This window comes from Equus przewalskii, chromosome 8 (assembly GCF_037783145.1).
Source record: "Equus przewalskii isolate Varuska chromosome 8, EquPr2, whole genome shotgun sequence".
NCBI lineage: Eukaryota > Metazoa > Chordata > Mammalia > Perissodactyla > Equidae > Equus > Equus przewalskii.
This window is the reverse complement of record NC_091838.1, coordinates 71622336-71642289: the sequence shown is the minus strand read 5'-3', so window position 1 is coordinate 71642289 and position 19954 is coordinate 71622336. Positions and strand designations below refer to the sequence as shown.

At 37.9% G+C, this 19954-nt stretch overlaps 1 long non-coding RNA gene across 2 annotated transcripts in view; it reads right to left on the bottom strand.

Moving 5' to 3' along the window:
- Positions 1–19954, bottom strand: part of LOC139085137 (uncharacterized) — a 118433-nt gene that overhangs the window by 34723 nt on the left and 63756 nt on the right. Inside the window, exons 4-5 of one of the 2 annotated variants that reach the window (XR_011543212.1) lie at positions 13330–13389; positions 12075–12194 (exon numbers count right to left, since the gene is read on the bottom strand). The exons of the other annotated variant lie outside the window; for it this stretch is intronic. This is a non-coding gene — a long non-coding RNA (uncharacterized lncRNA). The remainder of the gene's footprint in view (positions 1–12074; positions 12195–13329; positions 13390–19954) is intronic. 2 annotated transcript variants of the gene reach the window in all.

Sequence of the window (19954 nt, the reverse complement as noted above, 5' to 3'; positions counted from 1 at the left end):
ACAAAGGACTAGTATCTACACTATATATAATATAACATAACATGTATCTGAAATATATATATATTATTGATTAATATAATAAATATAATATATTAAATATTTATATAAAAGATGTATACCTGAAAATTCAACAATAAAATTCCAAACAATCCAATTAGAAAATGAACAAAATACACGAGGAGACATTTCACTGACGTGGATTCCCAGATGGCAAAGGAGCGTGTGAAAAGATGTTCAATGTAATATGTCATTAGAGAAATGCAAATTAAAATCGCAATGCAATATCTCTATTCACTTATAAAAATGGCTCAAAAATGAGTAGTGACAACACCAAATGCTGGCAAAGATGGAGGGAAACTGGATTACCCATATATTACTAGTGGGAAAGTAAACAGTACAGCCAATTGAAAAACAGTTTGGCATTTTCTTAAGAAAACTGAACATTCAAATCCTATATGACCCAGAAATTGTTGTCCTGGGCATTTATCTCAGAGAAGTGAATACTTATGTTGACACAGCAACCTATACACGATTATTTATATCAGTTTTACCCATAGTAATAAAAACCCAGAAACAGCACAGATATCATTCAGTGGGTGAATGCTAAACAGTCTGTGTTAAATCCATACTATAAAATATTGCTTAGTAATAAAAAGGAACTAACTATTGATACATTCAAAATCCTGGGTGAATCTCCAGATAATTATGCTGAATAAAACAGCCCATCTCAGAAGGTTACATACTGTATGATTCCATTTACATAAATTCCTGAAATGACAAAATTGTAGAAATGGAGAACAGTTTAATGATTGTCAGAGGTTATAATGAGAGTTGTGAGTGGGAAGAGGGTTTGGCTATACAAGGACAACATGAGGAATCCTTGTGGTGATGGAAATGTTTCGGATCTTGACTCTACCGCTATCAATATTCTGATTGCAACATTGTACTACAGTTATGCAAGATGCACCCTTGGGGAAACTGGGCAAAAGATACTCGTGCTCTCTTTGATTTATTTCTCATAACTGCATGTGAATCTATTATTATCTCAAAATAAAAAGTTTAATTAAAGGGGCCAGCCGGGTGGCGCAGCGGTTAAGTTTGCACGTTCCGCTTCTTGGCGGCCCGGGGTTCACCAGTTTGGATCCGGGTGTGGACATGGCACCGCTTGGCAAGCCATGCTGTGGTAGGCATCCCATGTATAAAGTAGAGGAAGATGAGCATGGATGTTAGCTCAGGTCCAGGCTTCCTCAGCAAAAAGAGGAGGACTGGCAGTAGTTAGCTCAGGGCTACTCTTCCTCAAAAAAAAAAAGAAAGTTTAGTTAAAGGAAAACCAGGCATATCAGAGACTTCGCATTGAATTATTTCTACTTCTGAGAGCTTGGAAAAATCACTCATATTCCTGGGAGAGAGAGACTAACTGTAGCTGCTAAAGAAATCTCAACTCTACTAAGTATTAAGAACCCTTTTATCTAAGAATGAGTGGAATTAGAAATTGGATAAGAATATATTTAGGGCTTCAAATGTTTTGAAATTTAATTCACAGGGATAAGTGAATTTTAATTTTAATTCTGCTAGACTTTTTGTACATAGAGATGTTGCTTTGAAATTTAATTTTTCCAGATGAGATAATGGTCAGGAGTTGAGAGTAAGGGATAGCTTATACATAAATTTGAGGAATTGATGTTAATTTTTTATTATTAGAATGCGTTTAAGAATTTTATAATAATCTGAGCATTTATATGCTGTTATGATCAATGTAGATGGACTTAGTATGGGTTGCGAAATGTGACATAAAATAATTTTCCATATTGGGGCAAAAAATGGGCTTGGGTTGATTAATATACAACAGCAGTGGTCCCTGGAGAATTCCCCAGTTGGTATTGGTGAAATGGCCTTATGAGAACAGGAGCAAGATTGTCTGGACGCACTGCTGGTCACAACTCCTTTGTGAGGTAGCCACACTTTTTTTCAATAAAGGAATCATGGTTAATCCCAATGCATTAAGAAAACAAAAATTTGAGGAAAGGTAGAGGGGATGTGTTTTCTCCACTCCTAAGATTTTCACGAGGAGTCATTTTCTTTACATGGACACGTGAAATTTCTCTAGCCATCCTTTTATTCCTCTTCTTGGAATGTGGAGTGACTTATTTGATTGGAAAATTTAGAAAGAATAACCTGGCATTCTGGGCTCAGGAATGAGAGTTGTCCACAGAAAGCCCATTCCAGTACTCCCCCATTCCTGACCATCCCAATTCAGGGAAGACTGCTCTGTCTATGCTGCAGGGACCAGGTAAGTGTCCCTTATCTGTGTCCTCATGCGGCTTTTTCTTTCTGTCTGGTGTTTCTTCCTCTTCTTGTGAGGACACCATTCCTATTGGCTTAGGGCCCCACACTTATGATCTCATTTAACTTTAATTATCTTTTTTAAAGGCCCTATCTCTAAATATAGTCACTTTGGGGGTTAGAGTTTCAAAATACAAGTTTTGGGGGAACACAATTCAATCTATAACAAATACCTACAAAAAAACAGACTTCAAAGTAGCTTAAAAAAAAAACAGCTGTGAGTTATTAATAGAAGATACACTTAAACAGTAAGAGAGAAATTCAAAAAATAAAAAGCACGGAAAAAGCTATCCCAATCAACATTGAAAAGATTAACTTTATAGTGGCATAGTAATATATAGTAATTGAGTATAGTAATATAGTAAAAACAAATTAGATATTAAGACAGAAAAAATAGTAGGCATAAGATATGACTTAGTGACAAAAGGAGATAAACTGCCAAGAAGATATAATAATCATTAATTCACACATAACAACACAGTCTCAAAATACATGTGGCAAAATTTCTCAGAAGTGCAATTAGTAATCAACCAATATGACCATTAATTGATCATAGCAGATTGTGACTCACTATCTCAGAAATGAATATCTAAAGGAGTCCAAAATTTGGCAAGAAGTATAGAAAAGTTTGCACAATTAAAACATATCATCTAGTATAGAGAACACTTAATCTAAAACGCATATAGAATTATAAAGGTTTAAGCGTCACCAAAACAGTTTTGAAGAAAAACAAGAAGATTGCAAAAGTTGGGGCTGGGTTATCTTGCTGGACACCAAGACTTGGTATATGAGACAGCCTGCCTAACAAATTAGTGGAAAAGATTGGAATTTTCAACAAGTGGCATTGGGACATGTTGCCATTTATGTGAAAAAAAAAAAAAGTAGCATTGCTCACCTATGTTATATATTACCCAAAAACAAATTCCATCTTTGTTAAAGACCTACAAGTGAATATTTTAAATCTGTAGAAGAAAATACACAGAATATATTTATTACATTGGGTAAGATTGGCATAATATTTTAGGAAAAAAACACAAACCATAAGTAATCATTCAATTAAGTTTGTTTACATAAAAATAAAAATATACCACAAAACACAGGATAAATACCAACTAAAATCAAGTGATTAATAGATAGAAGATTATTGTAAATATTTAAAAGAAAAAGGTACAATATCTAGATTGCATAAGGCATTTACAGGTAAATAAAATATTGATAAACTACAAATAGAAAAAAATGGTAAGGTATATACAAAGGAAATTCACAGATGAGGAGATCTGAATGGCCAATAAACGTGAAAATAAGCTTAATATTGCTAGTAATTGGATAAATGAACACTAAAAAAAATGAGATACCATCAGTTATGAATGAATAAAATACTGAGAACAAGAGAGAGAGGCAAAGGTCTTATACTGATGATAAGAGTGCAAACTGATATAAGCTCTTTGACAAAAAGATTTTGATGCACAAATCCGATATACCTAGTCACCCCATGTTTACACATCTATCCTAAGGAATTCTCACAAATGGACCAGGAGATTATTGGGCGACAATAACGTATCTATAAAATTTTGGTTCTACATGAAAACACTAATTCAAAAAGATATATGCACCCTTATGTTCATTGCAGTATTATTCACAATAGCCAGGACCTGGAAGCAACCCAAATGCCCATCAATGGATGATTGGATAAAGAAGACGTGGCATATATACATAATGAAATACTACTCAGCCATAAAAAAGAGGAAATTGTGCCATTTGTGACAACATGGATTGATCTCGAGGGTATTATGGTAAGCAAAACAAGTCAGACAAAGACGAATACCATATGATTTCACTCATAAGTAGATGAGAAACAAATAAACAAACAAACTCATAGATAAGGAGAACAGATTGGTGAGTACCAGAGGGGAAGGAGGGCAGGAGTAAGGCAAAAGGGGTAAAGGGGCACATATGTATGGTGATGGACGGAAGCTAGACTTTCGCTGGTGAATATGATGTGCTCTATACAGAAGCTGCAATGTAATGAGGTACACCTGAAATTTACACAATGTTATAAACCAATGTGGCCTCGACAAAATAATTAAAATTCTGGTTCTAAAAACAATGAATATCAGAAGTAAATATTATAATATGCTAAATAGATTTGATTATAAGTGTGTATACCTGGGTGATTATCATAAAACTCCCTGATCTTCCTTATATAGTAAGTGTCCATTGTTTCCTAGCTAAAACACAGTATCAATGGGAAGTGAATGTCCAGAGGCTCAAGATGGTGACCACAACTTCAAAAGCAGTCCTCTTGAACAGGCTTTCCAAATCTCCAGAAAGAGTACTAGGTCTCTCATCTCTCATTTTCTCAGAAGATCTATCTTGGTTTACAGAACAACCTTTTGTTCTAGAAAACACATTATGAGTCACTCAGGATTACGGGCCTACCCTAAAATTTTCACCGTGTGTCATTACATGTCATATAGTTCAACTGCAGGAAATTTTTTTCTCATAATGAGAAAGGTAGTTTGATCTGGTTTCAAGTTTTCATTTTGTTTTATTCTTGAAAAAACATTAATGAGTTTATACACGTAAAAACATCTTTAAAGTACAGTGACTATGTCTCCAATAAACTATCTTCCCATCTACTTGATTAATATGTTTTTTAACATTTTTTTTTAGTTCTGCAATATCCATTTCTAAGAAAGGTTGGAGATGCCCAAATAAAATAAAAGCAGAGGATTATAAATGTTTAGAGTTTCAAGGGAATTTTGCATTTACATTTTCATATTTTAAGTGAAAATATGTAGATGTCCCTGGATAGTGGCCATATCCACATTTGAACTCAGATCTCCTGGGCCCATCAAACAATATTAATGTCAACATATTAGCCTAGACTAAGAATTATCAATAACGTTTATTGAGTGCTTATTGTATGTCAGTCACTGTTCTATGCTCTTTCCCTGTATTATCTTATTTAATTCTCACACAGATCTATGAGCTATGTACTATTACTTTTCTCACTTACAGATGAGGAAACTGGGTACCAGAGACATGAAGTACATTTCCCACCAACACACATGTAGAAACCGGTAGAACCAGGAGGTTAGCCCAAGCAATTTTATTCCAAAATTCACCCACACTCTTAACCACTCTTCTCAATTAATTGAAGACAACATAAACCTCAATAAGTCTTTGTTTTATCATCAACTTTCAATTTAGAGGATGAAACTTTCTAGTCTTATTAAACAATCAAGGGAGTAGCTATTCTTTTCGTTTTATAAATATAAAATGTGAGGACCAGAATGGAAGAATAATTGGAATTGTGATGCTGGGGCCAGGGGAATTATAACACTAGAAACAGTGCTCTCTGGTTTTTATAATCTTGGAGTATCTGTAACTAGGGAGGTGCAGTTAGTGTCTTTGCCAAGGGAGAGGGGTCAGGAGAGAGGTGAAAAGTGTCCCTACCTTCCAAGAGAGATCAAGTCACCTCAAGGGTAATAAATCATGGCCTTGGCTATAGCTTGATTGTTCTAAGAAGGTAAGGGAAGTTTTTCTTCTTCATTAATATCACAGAATGCCATCCTGAGATATGAATTACAAGCATCAAGGTTAACATCTAGAGAAGCTTTTACTGTGTTGCAGAACCTGAGCTAAGGACTTCACCTACATGGTTTATGTTTACTATTTAGCAAGCATACATAGCCCCCGTGTTATGTTGGGTACTGTTCCAAGAGCTTTATACGTTGATTCTCACAAAACCTATATGAAGTTGGTACTGTTATTGCTCTCATTTTATACATGAAGAAGTGGTGGAGCCAAGATTTTAACCCCTAGAACTCTGAGTCCAGAGTTAGTCTTAACCACCGTTAAATTGTGTCCCATCTTTATTGTGAGCGTAGCACCACGGAGGATGTACTCTTCTTTTCCCCTGAGGAAACTGAAGCACAGAAAGGCTAAGTAAATGGCTCAAGTATTGTTCTGCACAGCTAGGATGGAAACAAAGACTGTTTAAGCCCTACATTTGACCACTGTGATTTTACTTAGCATATTGTGTTCAGTTGTGCCTCTTTCTCTCTGTCTTTCCTCTCTCTCTGTCTTTCTCATTTTTATAAGGTAGAAGACACTGAATAGACAATAGTGTTTGCATTACTTTCTAAAACCTTACATCCCATCTCCAGCCTTGCCATTTTACAATCCTGCTGGAATATTAACCTCCCGGTTTAACTAGTCAGATTTGTGCTTTCCATTGTCTAATTTTTTACCATCAGTTACCAAAAATATCTTTGAGTTGACACCACTCTCCAAAAGTAGCTTAGAATGCCCTGTGCATCTGGAATGGAGACTGGATTGGCCTGTCTCTAAAGAGAAAAAGAAAGGACCATGAGGGACCTGGGCTGAACAGAGAGGTCATGTTGTGTCATGCCAACTGTTTCTGCTGACTCTCTCAAAGTGTCATCCATTGGCAGTTGGCACAGAGCTCAATTCTGATGTTGGAGATTCCCATAAAAGGTGATGAGATTTTGAGATTTCGACAGCTCTAATTTCTGGTCCTGGCACTGCATCATACCCATGAGCTTAGTGACTTTCACAAGCCATTAACCCTCCATTTACTTGTGTTTAAAATGGGGCAGGGTAGGGGGGTGATGCATATTTCATTGCTATCTTGTAAGGATTTGACATGACTTGTTTAAGCGTCTGGTAAATAATAAGAACGTGTCTCAGTTAAGTGCCTAGTATCAAATAGATATTCAAGAAATGGTAGCTCTTTTCATGTGCAGAACCAACATTGCTGATTTCCAAGGCATAGAGCTTAGCAGATTCGTAATGTGGCATTTAAACCATTCTAAATATACTTGAGCCATTGACATGCTAAGCATTACTTCTCCACCAACTCAAGAAAATGTTAATAATAAAATATTTCCATTTGACAAGTATTCTTTGAGTATCAGCTTTTAGAAAGATACTGCCAAGGATTCATAAAGTACAAATCAATTCTCAAGGCATATCTATAATGTACACAACCCAGGTGTCTCCACTTATGTATTCCAATTGGCTGCAGACCCTAAATATGATTTCTCCCCTGGAAGGGAATCACACATGGGAAGAAATCACAGGGTCAAAGATGATATAATTTTGTTTCTCCAGAGATTGTTTCTACTACTTGTTGCCAGGTCTCCCTTCTCTATTCCTGAGTTCACAGACTTCCTGCTGAGGATTCTAGGCATGACACTGGGGAATGATCAGTGTTTAGAGACCTGACATTTTTTAGTTATACCCGAATCCAATGGACTTTGCTCTATGTGTGTGTTCTAACTGCTCTACTCACATTTAATGAAAGATCTTCCCTCTTTCTCCTACCCGTGGTTGGGAATGCGGTTCTGCTCTACTAAGATGAATGTGTGTCTCTCCTACAAAAGCTTGTGGGTGCCTCTCTGTGTGAGGACCAGGGTAGACTCCAGAAACAGTAATCCATTTCCTTTCAAGTTTGGGTAATATCTGGGCTCAGGGAAAGCTAGCAGGGCTTTCCTTCCCTCTCTCTTTGGGTTACCAGTGAATTCTGAAAATTGGAACCTAACCAAGCCAATATGAGTCTGAGGGAACAGCAAACCCTGGGAAAGGAAGGATGCCCTCTGTCAGTGCAACTGGTGCGGAGGAATGTGTGAAGCCTCTGTGGCTTCATGATCTGGTTATTACGGAGTGGTTTTAACATCAAAAGGTAGCTTTTAACCCATACTTGGCAAAATGCCTTTACCACAAGTGTTGGTGATAATAGAAGAACTCATAACCCATTGCAAATTCTTCCCTATGTGATGACTTCCAGGAAAGCAAAAGATACTTTATTACCAAGGATACTTTACTTATTTAACAAATATTTGACAAGCTCTTACCTTATGCTAAGTACTAGGCTTACAAATATGAATTTGTAAGGCAGTGTAGTTTCTTCTTCAAGTTATTTGTAAGCTATTGGGGACATGGATTTGTAAACTAGTAATTAAAAAGTAGAGTTAAAAAGGACAATTCTTTCAGTTAGCAGAATTTCAACTTTTTGTAAGGTAAAATGATGACTAGGGGTAATAATTCTTACCTCAAGTGGTTTTAAACAAAAAAATATAAGTAAAATAAGTGGCACAGGTAAGAGCAGGCAACCAATAAGTGAAAACCATCAAGATGATTGTTAACTTTGTCATTCTTGTAGATTCTATAAAAAATATATACATATATCTTTTCTATAGATGTATAGAAAAAATAATAGAGGGGCAGGAAAGGGAGTATTTAACTCTAGTTGGAATGATTTTCAAATAAAAAGGTGATAGTATTTGGCAGAAGGAGAAGTTGGCAAAGGATAATTTCAGGCACATGGCAAATACTCAACAAATGTTATCTATTATTAGAGGAGGTGGGGTTATCATAAGTATTGGAGGGTGAAATGAGGCCAAGGAGGGAAACAGAGGAAATTCTAGGCAAGGGAAGGAATTTGTACAAAGGACAGAGGCACTGCACTCTGTTGTGCCATCATGGAATAAGAAATGTTTCAGTATTTCTGGGAAATAAAATGTGAGTTAGATAAGCCTGGAGAGGCAGGCAGGGCCACATCATAAAAGGTCTTAAAAGTCAGGCTAAGGAGCTTATATCATATCCTGCTGACTATGGGAAGTCATCAATGGATTTCAAATATTTTAGGAACATGATAAAGTTTGCATTTTAAAATTGCCACTTGGGTAGCAATAGAGGAGAAGTGTCAGAGAGAGGTAAAAGGCAGAGAAAGTGCAGGAATACCTGGTAAAGTTAAAACAACCAAGAACCTAACAATTCTACTTTGAGGTTTACACCCTAGAGAAAACCATGCACAGTACAGCATTCATTCACTTGTTGCAACATTGTTGATAGCAGCAAACAAGTTGGGGACAATCCAAATATCTATCACTAGGAGTAAATATATGACTGATATAGTCTAGTAAAACAATTGGTAGAATATCCTGCACTAAAATGAATCAGTTAAGTCTAAGTACAATCTGATGCCATTTATAAACATTTAAGACATAATCCTGTTTATGGACACACATACACAAAGCAAAAAACAAGGCCTCGAAGGAAAGGCACTAAATTCCTTATAGTTGTTGCCTCATGAGCTGTGGCGGGAAAGGGGTATGAGATTGAAGAGGAAAATAAAGACGACCTCAAGTTTATCTTGGATGTTTTGTTTTATAATAAGTAAAATTTTAAAGAGAAAACATGACAATATACTAGCATTTGTTATTTTCAGTATGTGGGGGCATGGATTTTATTTTTTAATAGTTTCTGTGCTTGTAGAAAAAATTTTTCAATAAAATATGTGTTTGCTTTTGTTCAATACGCTTGTATATGTGTGTGCGTATGTGTGTGTATGTGCAAGGTCCAAGATCTCTAACTGTTAAGGAGAATATCTGAGCATATTGAGCTCACTCCCTATCAACTCCCAAAGGCAGAAAATGGCTGAAAGTAAATGTAATAACGTCAACTTTGACTCAAGCTGCTGCATCTTTCAAATAACACTGAGGTTCCTCATGGTTTTCCAATAAGGAAATCAATGAAGACCAAGTACTACTATTCATTCCAGAGAAGGAGGCTTTTCAAGAGTGGTTAATGTCTGGGAGGCAGGCATGGGGTGGGTTTGATGGCTCAAAGATCTGTAGCAAGAGTGAGTCAGTCCTGTGGTTTCAGGGAGATGGAACAGCACATTTGCAACTCCATGCAAACAATTTTGCCTCACCTCCTACCTTCTCTCACAAATGGCCTTGAAACTCTGTTTTTGAGGGAGGGATGGAAAATGGTATCTTCATAGTTGTATGTTTTGTTGTTATTAAAAATACAGTCAGAGACCCTACGGAGAGAGACGTTATGGTAAGTAAGCTTAGTTTCAAAAACATGAAGAAAATACCCTCTTAGGTAATTTGAAATTTCAATTCAATTCAAGTAAGCAAGTGTGTTTTGAACATTATTCTAGGTATTGCAAAGGGTACAAAATATAAGGAAACACAATCTTGGCATTCAAGAGAACTTACAGTCTGACTATTATGCAGGAAGTGTACACTAAGACCTATATCATTAGTGCAAACTATGGCATGAGATCCCCAAGTGAGAAAATCATACAAGCATTACAAAACAAGTTAAAAGAATATGCATAGGATTTGCATTTTTGCTGGGTCTTAAAAAGGCATCAGAGTTTCAGAAATAGGAGGTCAGATCCCAAACAGAGGCTCATCCATACACACACACACACACACACACACAAGTATTATGAGAAAAATGGACAAATTCCAATGGGAAATTAAAATATTAAGAAATCACATTTAGTCATAGGAAGCAAAAAAATTCTGGCATCCTTCATAAATGCCTGCTGTCTTTTTCCAATCTATCTCTCTGACTATGAGTTTCTTCCACTTATAATGAGAATTTTGGATTATATCATTTTGTGTGTCCCACCGAACTCTAACTCTATGCCTACAGCATAGGCACCTAATTGGCGTCACAATTTCCAACACTGGTGAGTCAAAACTATTCCTCACAATCTTTCAGATGTAATCTACAGTTCCATTAAAAATAGTTGCTAAACTGAATACATTTGCATCTTATTTATTCCTTAGTAATGACACCACTCCCAACCCTATAAAATTTGTAAAGAAAGACTTTACAGTTAACCTTACAGTTGAATTCTGGGTACACAAAAGGAAAAACAAGTCACAGTCAAAATGAAAAAAGTTCTGTACTTTTTGAAAATACTAACAGAACAAGTGAGAAATCAATTTCAAGAATCTCAGTGCTCTGCTGTTTAATGTGGATGTGTGGGTTATAGATCTCTGCATGGGACGAGTCCTCTGACCTGCTCTGTTACATTTTTGGGCTCTTTTATAATTTTACCCAAATGTTTTACTTTTCCTTCCATTCTTGTGTGTTTATATTTATTGTACTTTTCACATTTTAAATAACTTGCAAACACACCCTCACCTTTGATCATTAAACAAAATTGTGAAAGATTTTTATAAATAAGAAAACCGAGCTCTTAGAATTCAAGTGACTAGCCCCAATTTACATAGCAGGTCAAACAGATCTAGGGTGAAATCCAGACACCTCACCTTGAAAGCAGGTTTTTTTCCTACTACATAACACTAGGGGGATTTTGGATATTTGTGTAGGCCTGCCCCTATTTTAGAGACAACGTCAATTGTCAGTTTCCTTGCTTTGACATTCAAATAGCGAAAAAGAAGCAGATACATTTGGTGCCAGCTAGGCCACTTTGCTGCTCATCTCCCCATCTGTTGGACAGCTGGACAAGGGAACAGCTGCCAATCAAGGCTGTTTTTCCTGGCACTATCAGATCCATTGGCACCCAATGCCATATACCAGCTGGTGCCTGATCTTGCTGAACAGGCCTTGTGTGGGTAGCATAAGGCCCCGGTTGTTATGTAATGCAGTCATGGGCCTCAGTCTCCTTCATAATGCAAGAGTTAAGGTCAGAGTCAGAGGGCAAATCAGACTCACCATTGAAAAAGTCTATTTCCGGTTTTGTGGAACCAGAACCTGGGTTAGTGTCAGGCAGACCAGTGTATGAATCGCACGTTTGCCACCTCTTTACCGTATACGTTCAGACAGCTCACTTTGCCTCACCTAGCTTCAGGTTCCTTACCCTACAATGGAAAGAATGCCTACCTTTCAGATGTGCCCTGAAAATGAAATGAGTATGTACAAAAGGGTCTTGCCTGTACTGGATCCTTAATTAGTATGAACTGATGCAAAAGCCACCTCAGTTTGGAGCCTGGTATAATCTCCAGAAGAGAAGTTCCTGGGGTCACTTGTCATCATCTTCAGTTATCTGAAGACTGGAAGGAGGATGGGGGATTAGAGTCTATTGTGTATTACTCGAGAGAGAAGAACTAAGACCAAATTTCCAGAAGTTGCAGGAAAATAATTTTTGGTTCAAAATGAGTAGCAACTTTCTAGAACCCAGAGCACTTAAAGGATGGGAAAATAGGGAGACTCCCGGGAAGAGGCTGAGTCACCAACTTTTAGGATGTTAGAGGAAGGAGACCCTTTCTCCGGTATGCTTTTACTCTGCCTTTTCTTTCCTTCCTTCATCTTTCTGGCTATTCCCTGTTCCAACTGTATTTTGTAGGGTTAAAAGTAAGTAATACATGTTCTTATCCTAAAGGAACAATACACACATTACAAGTCTGTGCATTACAAAAGATTCAAAAAGTGTGTTGTGGAAGCTAGTGAGCATGAGAGGAAATGAAAATCTGCAACCAGTCATTCAGAAATAAGTAAATATTAAGCCACGACAGAAGTGTAATGGGAGCATGGTTCACTCAGCTTAACCTCCTCGAAGCGGGAGAAATAACTCCGTCACATGTATCTTACGTGCGATGCTTTTGACCTGTAATACATTTGGCCTGTATTAGTTTGCTAGGGCTGCTGCAACAAAGTGTCACAAACTGAGTGGCTTAAACAACAGAAATCGATCACCTAAATAAATCCTGGAGGTAATAGTCCAAGATTGTGGGTAGGGTTGGTTCCCTCTGAGGACTGTGAGGGGAGAATCTGTTTCGTGCTTCTCCACTAGCTTCCGGTGGTTTACTGGCAATCCTGGGCATTCCTTGTCCTGTAGAAGCATCATCCTGATCTCTGCCTTCATCTTCACATGGCGTCCTTCCAGTGGATCCATCTCTGTGTCTCAATGTCCCCTTTTTATAAGGATTTTAGTTATATTGGGTTAGGGCCCACCCATTATAATGACCTCATCTTAACTGATTACATATGCAGGGAGCCTATTTCCAAATAAGGTCACATTCTGAGGTACTGGGGTTAGGACTTCAACATATGAATCTTAAAGGGACACAATTTAACCCAAACGGGGTCTTATATGTGGTAAATATTCAATGATATTTTCTGCAGGAATGCAGTGAAAAACAGAGTGCCCACTCAGAGTTAGATATAAATTGAGGGAATACGTTCTACCTTTCCCAGGCGTGGATCCCTTCTGTAATTCCTGCTTTCCTGGGAGTCTTCCAGGGGTGCCTATGAGAGGGAGAAGTTGTTTCATCTATTATTTCTAATCTCCAAGGTTCTATAACTCTGAGCAAGTGAGGAAAGCAAGCTGAGCAAAGAGGATTCTAGAATGACAAATGGCTTCTTAAAGAATTTGAATCCCTTTGGTTGCTAGGACATTATTAATTCATGACTAGTGTTGAACTATCAACAGCAAAATAATTAGAAAGAAAAGAGTTAATATTTACCGAGAACTTATTACATGTCAGATACTGTCCTAAGAGGTTTATGTGATTAGATGGAAAATAACTCACAATAATATTATACCCACAACAATGGGTGTAATAATTTACCCATTTCAGAGAGGAGAAACTGACTCCTGGTGAGCTCAAGAAACTTGTCCATAATACTACTACTTGCAAGAGGCCTCAAGATTCAAAAGAGTTCCACCTGACTCAAAAGCCTTATCTCATAAGTCTTATCCTAACTGCCTTTTTCTCAGCTCTCACTTTTCTTCACAATGAAGTTCAAATTGAATAATTGGCTTACTGGCTCAGAGTGAGGGTGGAAGGTGGGGAGCCTGATGTTTGTTTATTTATTTACATATAAAACCAATAAATTTTAAAGAGGCAGGGAGAGAAAGGAAGACTTGGTAGAAGGAAGGAGGAATTCTTACCAGCTTATGTATTAGGTAGGTAGGTGGGTAGCTATTTATAAGCTGCCTTCAAATAATTTGTTGCCATTGCCACTATTAAGTAATACTTGACACGAGAACAATTCAGAAAACTATATTTCCTAGAAAGAAACCTGGCCCTCCCTTCCGCGGGGGTGTGAAGGAGAGCGCCAGATGTGCTGAGAGTAGCCTGATCTACCATTCTTCTCTGGGTCCTCACCACAGTCCCTGAAAAGGAAAATTATTTTAGGTGAATTATCTTCACCCAATGAAGGTGGTGTTGAAGTTATCTTTGCCTCTCTAGATTAATGCTATGACAGTGAACAAAAGTGCTGAGTCCCTTGGGTACTCACTTCACAGACCCAGTATTCTGTTCTATTTCTGGACCTGAGAAAACAGTTCTGCAAGCCTGAGTCGGTCAACTAGGGTGGGAAGGTTTAGAAAGCCAGTGTGTTCTCTCTAGAGCATGTTACTAGTAAGTGTACTCTCTTCAAGTAGGAACAGGTTGCAATTCATCCATGATTACTCTCCCCAGTTTTTCCCCTAGTCTTCATGCTGAGGTTGCCCACTTTGTAGCCAGTGTTCTCCTTTTAGAAAATGACATGGAGAGGATTCCAATGTGCCAGAACCAGGTAAACTCCATGTCTGTTTGCATACTTCCATTCATTTGACTGACATGCTCTGAATACCTGCTTCTAGACAAAACATATTAATAGATGTGAAATCTATTCACATTCACATTCCTGTTAGCAACTTAGAGCATTTAAGCAGAAGCTGTAAGGCTAACTCATTCATTCATTCAACAAATAACTCATTTGTAATACAGATAGGCCCCCTGCTTTCACAGTTCTTATAGCCTATCTGAAAAACAGAATAAAACATATTATCATGCAAATTACCGTATGTTTATACTTATAATATAATAAATACATAATTATAAAAATATATTTTTAAATGAGAGCATATAAAGGAGAGATCTGATCTGGTTTCAGCATTAGGAGAAGCCTCACTGAGGAAATAATATTTAGGCCAGGACATGACAGATGAGTAAGAGTTGGCTGGAAAGGAGGAGTGGAAGATGCAATAGTAAGACAGGAATGAATTTCAAGTACTGTAGGTAAATGATGATCCAAATGATTGAGAGGACATGAAGGAGGAGAACAGTGGCATCAGATGAGGCTGTGGAACTAGGGAGGGACCAGAACATGCAACTACTACCAAACCATATTAGAGCTGGTCTATATCCTAAGAAGAGTAGGAAGTCTTTGAAAAGGTTTAATCAAGGGAGTCATAGGGTCAGAAGATCATATAAAAGATCACTCTTGTCAGGAGACTACGAAGAAGACAGACAGGAGAAGAAGGGTGAAGTTCTGTTAAAAGATTCTGCAAAGATTCCATGGGGAAAATGTGTTGCTTGGATTAGAAAACTATTTAGAAAGGGTCTTGCCTAGAGTTGAATATTGCTAATATTCATCTGAGGATGATGGAGATGTCCAAGATAACTGAGACAGCAGCCATAAACAAATGGAAGGCTGGAGGTGTCACTTATTGAGATAGGAAACACCAGAAATGGAGCATATTTTCTGGAAAAAGATTGTGAGGAGAATTTTAGATATATGGGATTTCATTAACCTGTGAAACATCCAGGCAGACATGTCAAATCAGTGATTGGATTTTCAGGCAGAGGTCGGAGCCTGGAAAAAAATATTTAAGTTGGAAATATCAATCTGAAAGTCATAGTCTTTGAGTTGTTAATGAAGCCAAGGCCACAGAAAATATGATGTAAGGAGAAAGCCTGGACTGAGACAACAAGATAATGAAAAGGAGCAGAATGCATCACCCCAAAATATACCTCTTTGGCATAAGGATTACTTTGGGCTGATTATTTTTAAGAAAGAGCAGGCATAGAAACAGTTCTGAAAACTGAGTAAAAGTTACCCTTTTGTAAGACACATTTACATATATAAAGGAAATCTCCATTTGTAGAACATCTCTCTCTCTCTGTACCAGGAAGAGAAGGATGACTCTAAATGTCTAGAAACTCCTATCAATGGAGAATGCAATGACTTAAATCTGAATACGAATCATATCCTTGTTTACTGTGCTTTTCTGGTAACCTGTCAGAACTGGCCTCCCTGCCTTCCCAAATATCTTCTGTCTTTATCTAGAGATGTTATTTAAAGTGGTGGCTTGGACCATTTTGGAGAGGTACTCAATTTTCCTGGGTACTTCCCATGTATACAGGAGGTATACATGTTATTAAACTTGTTTGTTTTTCTTCTATTAATCTGTCATTTTTTTTACAGGAGAGTCTGTAAACCTAGCCCAAAACCTAGACGGATAGAAGGGAAATTATTTTTCCTCTCCTACAATAGCCATGAGGAGTCCTGAGCTTTTTGACATCTGTTTAGTTGAGGAAGAATAATTAGGAAAGGCTCTGAGAAGAAGAGATCAAAGGTGTAGATGGAAAGAGGAAATTATTGCACCAGGCAAGTCAGAGGAAGACTGTCTCAAAAACATAGTGACCAACATTGATTAAAGTGGGGGAAAGGTGGTGAGTGCAAAGATTGCACAGAACCAGAGGTTTCGATATCACTGAGAACTTTTGGGCAGTCGTTGCCAAGATTGATGGAAGCAGAAGCCAGAATGAGGTGCGAGGTGAGAAATGGAGAGACACACACAGAAAGCTCTTTAAGTGTGGTTCAAAAGAAGAAAACTGGGAAAGCAATTGGAGGGAAATGATCCAGATGGTATAGAGGGCATCTTTTTGAACCATAAGTTGAACCAAATAACCTCCAAGAACACTTTCAACTCCTAAACTCCACCATACTATCATGTTAGCTGTGCCCCCAGTAGTGAAGGCAAGTCTTAATAGTTGGGTTTCTTAGTGTATGCTTTCTCAACTCAGGACATAGCCTATCACATTGTAGATGCTACTAAATGTTTGTTGGAAGATTAAACTTATTATTACTGGAGTACTTGCTAGTTTTCGTGAAATAACCACAGGAAATGAAAGAGCAGTTTGACTAGAGGGCAAATCAGAATAAAGCCCAAGACCGTTCAAAATCAAGACTTATCAAGTAATATCCTTGTGTGCAGAATGACTAAGTGAGGAAAAGGGCTCCAGAGCTCATGGTAAGAGAATGCACGCTTATTGGCCAATGAAGCTACGACTGCAGATGTACACACATTAGAAATGATTAATTTAGAAAGTGTAATGGCCCAGGAGCCAGAAGTCTCTGCAGGCTTGTTTTTTTTTTTTAACAGTCAGTATTGGAATGATCTTTTCTCACTAAAATACTGTGAAATTAGTGTAGCTCTCAAGATCTGTAAGAAAATGATTGAAAGCTGGACAGAGGAAAGACAAAAGTGGCTTCCTTCTTGAGTTTCTCAAAAATATATTGGCTTGATTGCTTATCAATATCTGTCTGATTACTGATTTTAAAGCTTGATGTTAGACAAGCTTGAGAATTGTCTTTAGCTGATGCTAAATATTTGGGGATATCTAATGTCCACAAAATGTCACTCAGCCTAGTGATTTGACACCAACCTTGAGAATAGAAGAACTAGACTCTAAATAAGAATTACCCTTAATAACTAACATGCAGTTCCATCCCACTGTGCCCCTTAAATTTGCTGTTTGCCCTGCCTACTATCCAGTTTCCATAATAATTAACATTTGTTTAGTGCTTACTACATGCCAAACACTAAGCATGTATTATCTCATTGAACCCTCAAAATACTCTCCATTTTACAGAAGAAAAAGCCAAGGACGGGACAAATAACTTGATTAAGATCACATAGTTATGAAGTGGTTCAGCTGGGATTTATATTCAACTGGGATGCTGAGCAAGAATAACAAAATATACCAGAACATTCATTCTACGGTGAATGCATCTAGCCAGCTGGAAAAGAGACATCATTTCCAGCAAAGCCAGCAAGACTAGAGAGTGCGACGAGGACCCATACATGGATCCAAAACCTCCTCCCTCCCTCAGAAGGGTAGAGAAAGCTTTCTGAGACATCTAGGTGCCATCTTTTGAAATAGGGATGGGCAGAAATGTAAACTATTGATAGTTTACTCTCAGAAGATTCTTTTAAACTCTTAGGAATCCCGTTGGTATTGTAAAAAACTGAGGTGTCATTAGCTGGCAAGTTTTTTTCCTTCCTACCCAGAAGGTTTGAAGTTCAGAACCAATCTTAGAGGAGTTATACAAAAATAAGAAACCTTCCTCCCATTTCTTTGCACACCTGGCGCATAGTGTGAAATCAGTGATGCTGTTACCTTAGTGGCAACAGGCTTTGGTTGTTTGTCCCCAAACAAACTTGACTGGTATAGCTACTGATATCATCTATCCAGCACAATTTCTTTGACAAAATTCTAGATGTTTCTACAGTTATCCATCTCTGCCGTTCTTCTCCCACATTGATGCCACATGCAAGGGGAATCTCCTCCAACAGCTTAAGGTTACAGGTCATCTGGTGTCAACAGTTTTGTGTGGCCCCCTGTCCCTGAACCTCCCACGGGAGGAATTCCAGGTGCACATATTGAGGCCTTGTTGGATGGTGCAGAAGAAGGGCTCCATGTCTTAAGTGTGGTCTGAGATTACTTGACGTTTCTCCATGGTCCTTGAAGGGCCATACTAGGGAGAACCCTTGGAGTTTTCAGATGGAGGAATTCAAGAATAGAGATTTACAGTATTTACTTGAATAATTTATGAGCAAAACTGTAAAAGGATCATTTACTTCGCCAACTTTATCATAGCCTTATGGAATATCAGTGTTTGGAGGAAACTTAGCGATTACGTGGTTTATCTCTATCAGACTGACATTTATAGATGGGCACCCAAGGTGACAAGTGGAGTTAATGCAGGAAAATGACTTCTGGTCCAGGGAGCTTACTGCTCAATGACTTTAATCCTCAACTATCCAATGGAGAGATTTTACTTCTGTAATTCCTAGACAACCCTTTGCTCTTAGTGTACCAATTTGGCAATCTGCACAGTGAGCTTAGAACCTCTCATTCTTTTATTCATTTACAGAAAATTTTTAGGGCATTTCCTATTGCTAAGCACTGTAATAAGCACTTGGAAAAGAAGATTAAGCTGTATACCCTTCCCTCACATAGCGTGAGTATAATAGGGGAGACAGATGTGAAAGTGCAGAGTAGGTCTCACAACCAAAACACACTGAATCTCTTTTGTAATTACTGTGTCTAGGTGACTCCTATTGACAGTGCATGGTGTTGAGACGACAGTCTCCATCTCTATCTGCAGGATTTGACTGGCACATAAACAGTGAAAATATTTCTGCAATAAGACTATTTGACCATTTAAGAGAACACATTATTTTTCAACAAATCCAATGCATTAATGCATATGCAAACCATGCATGCGGTAACTGCTATCCCTAGAGTCACAGGTTATTTGGAGAAGAAAAAGACAGCTCATTAAACAGTCCTGCAGTGGTCAGGCTGTTCTGCAGAACTCTTAGCCCTGAAGAAGTTCTTCTCGAGCTTCTGCCAGGGAGCCAGGGGCCAACTGAAGTTCCAGTGGTTCCTCACCTCCCCTACGTCAGTTCTACTCCCATTTGTTACATTTTGTAGTTTTGCACCAGGGATTTTATTTCATCAAAGTGTTTGCTACTTTAAAAAGCATAAAAACTATTGATTTCAGCTAACTCCTTGATTTTCAAAGTGGAGAAAGTGAAGAAAGTGAGCAACTTTGCTAAGGCCCCAGGGTTGGTTTGTAGTCAAACAAGAGTGAGGCAGGCATCTCACTTCCTGCCTGGTATTTCTACCCCACCCCTTGCTGCTTCCTTACTTACTCATGAGAATCCACTCCCCCTGGGATGGGAAGTGCAAACCACTGGCTCTTGTCCCCACACACATGGAAGTAGCAGATCTATATTTCTTTGCGAAAT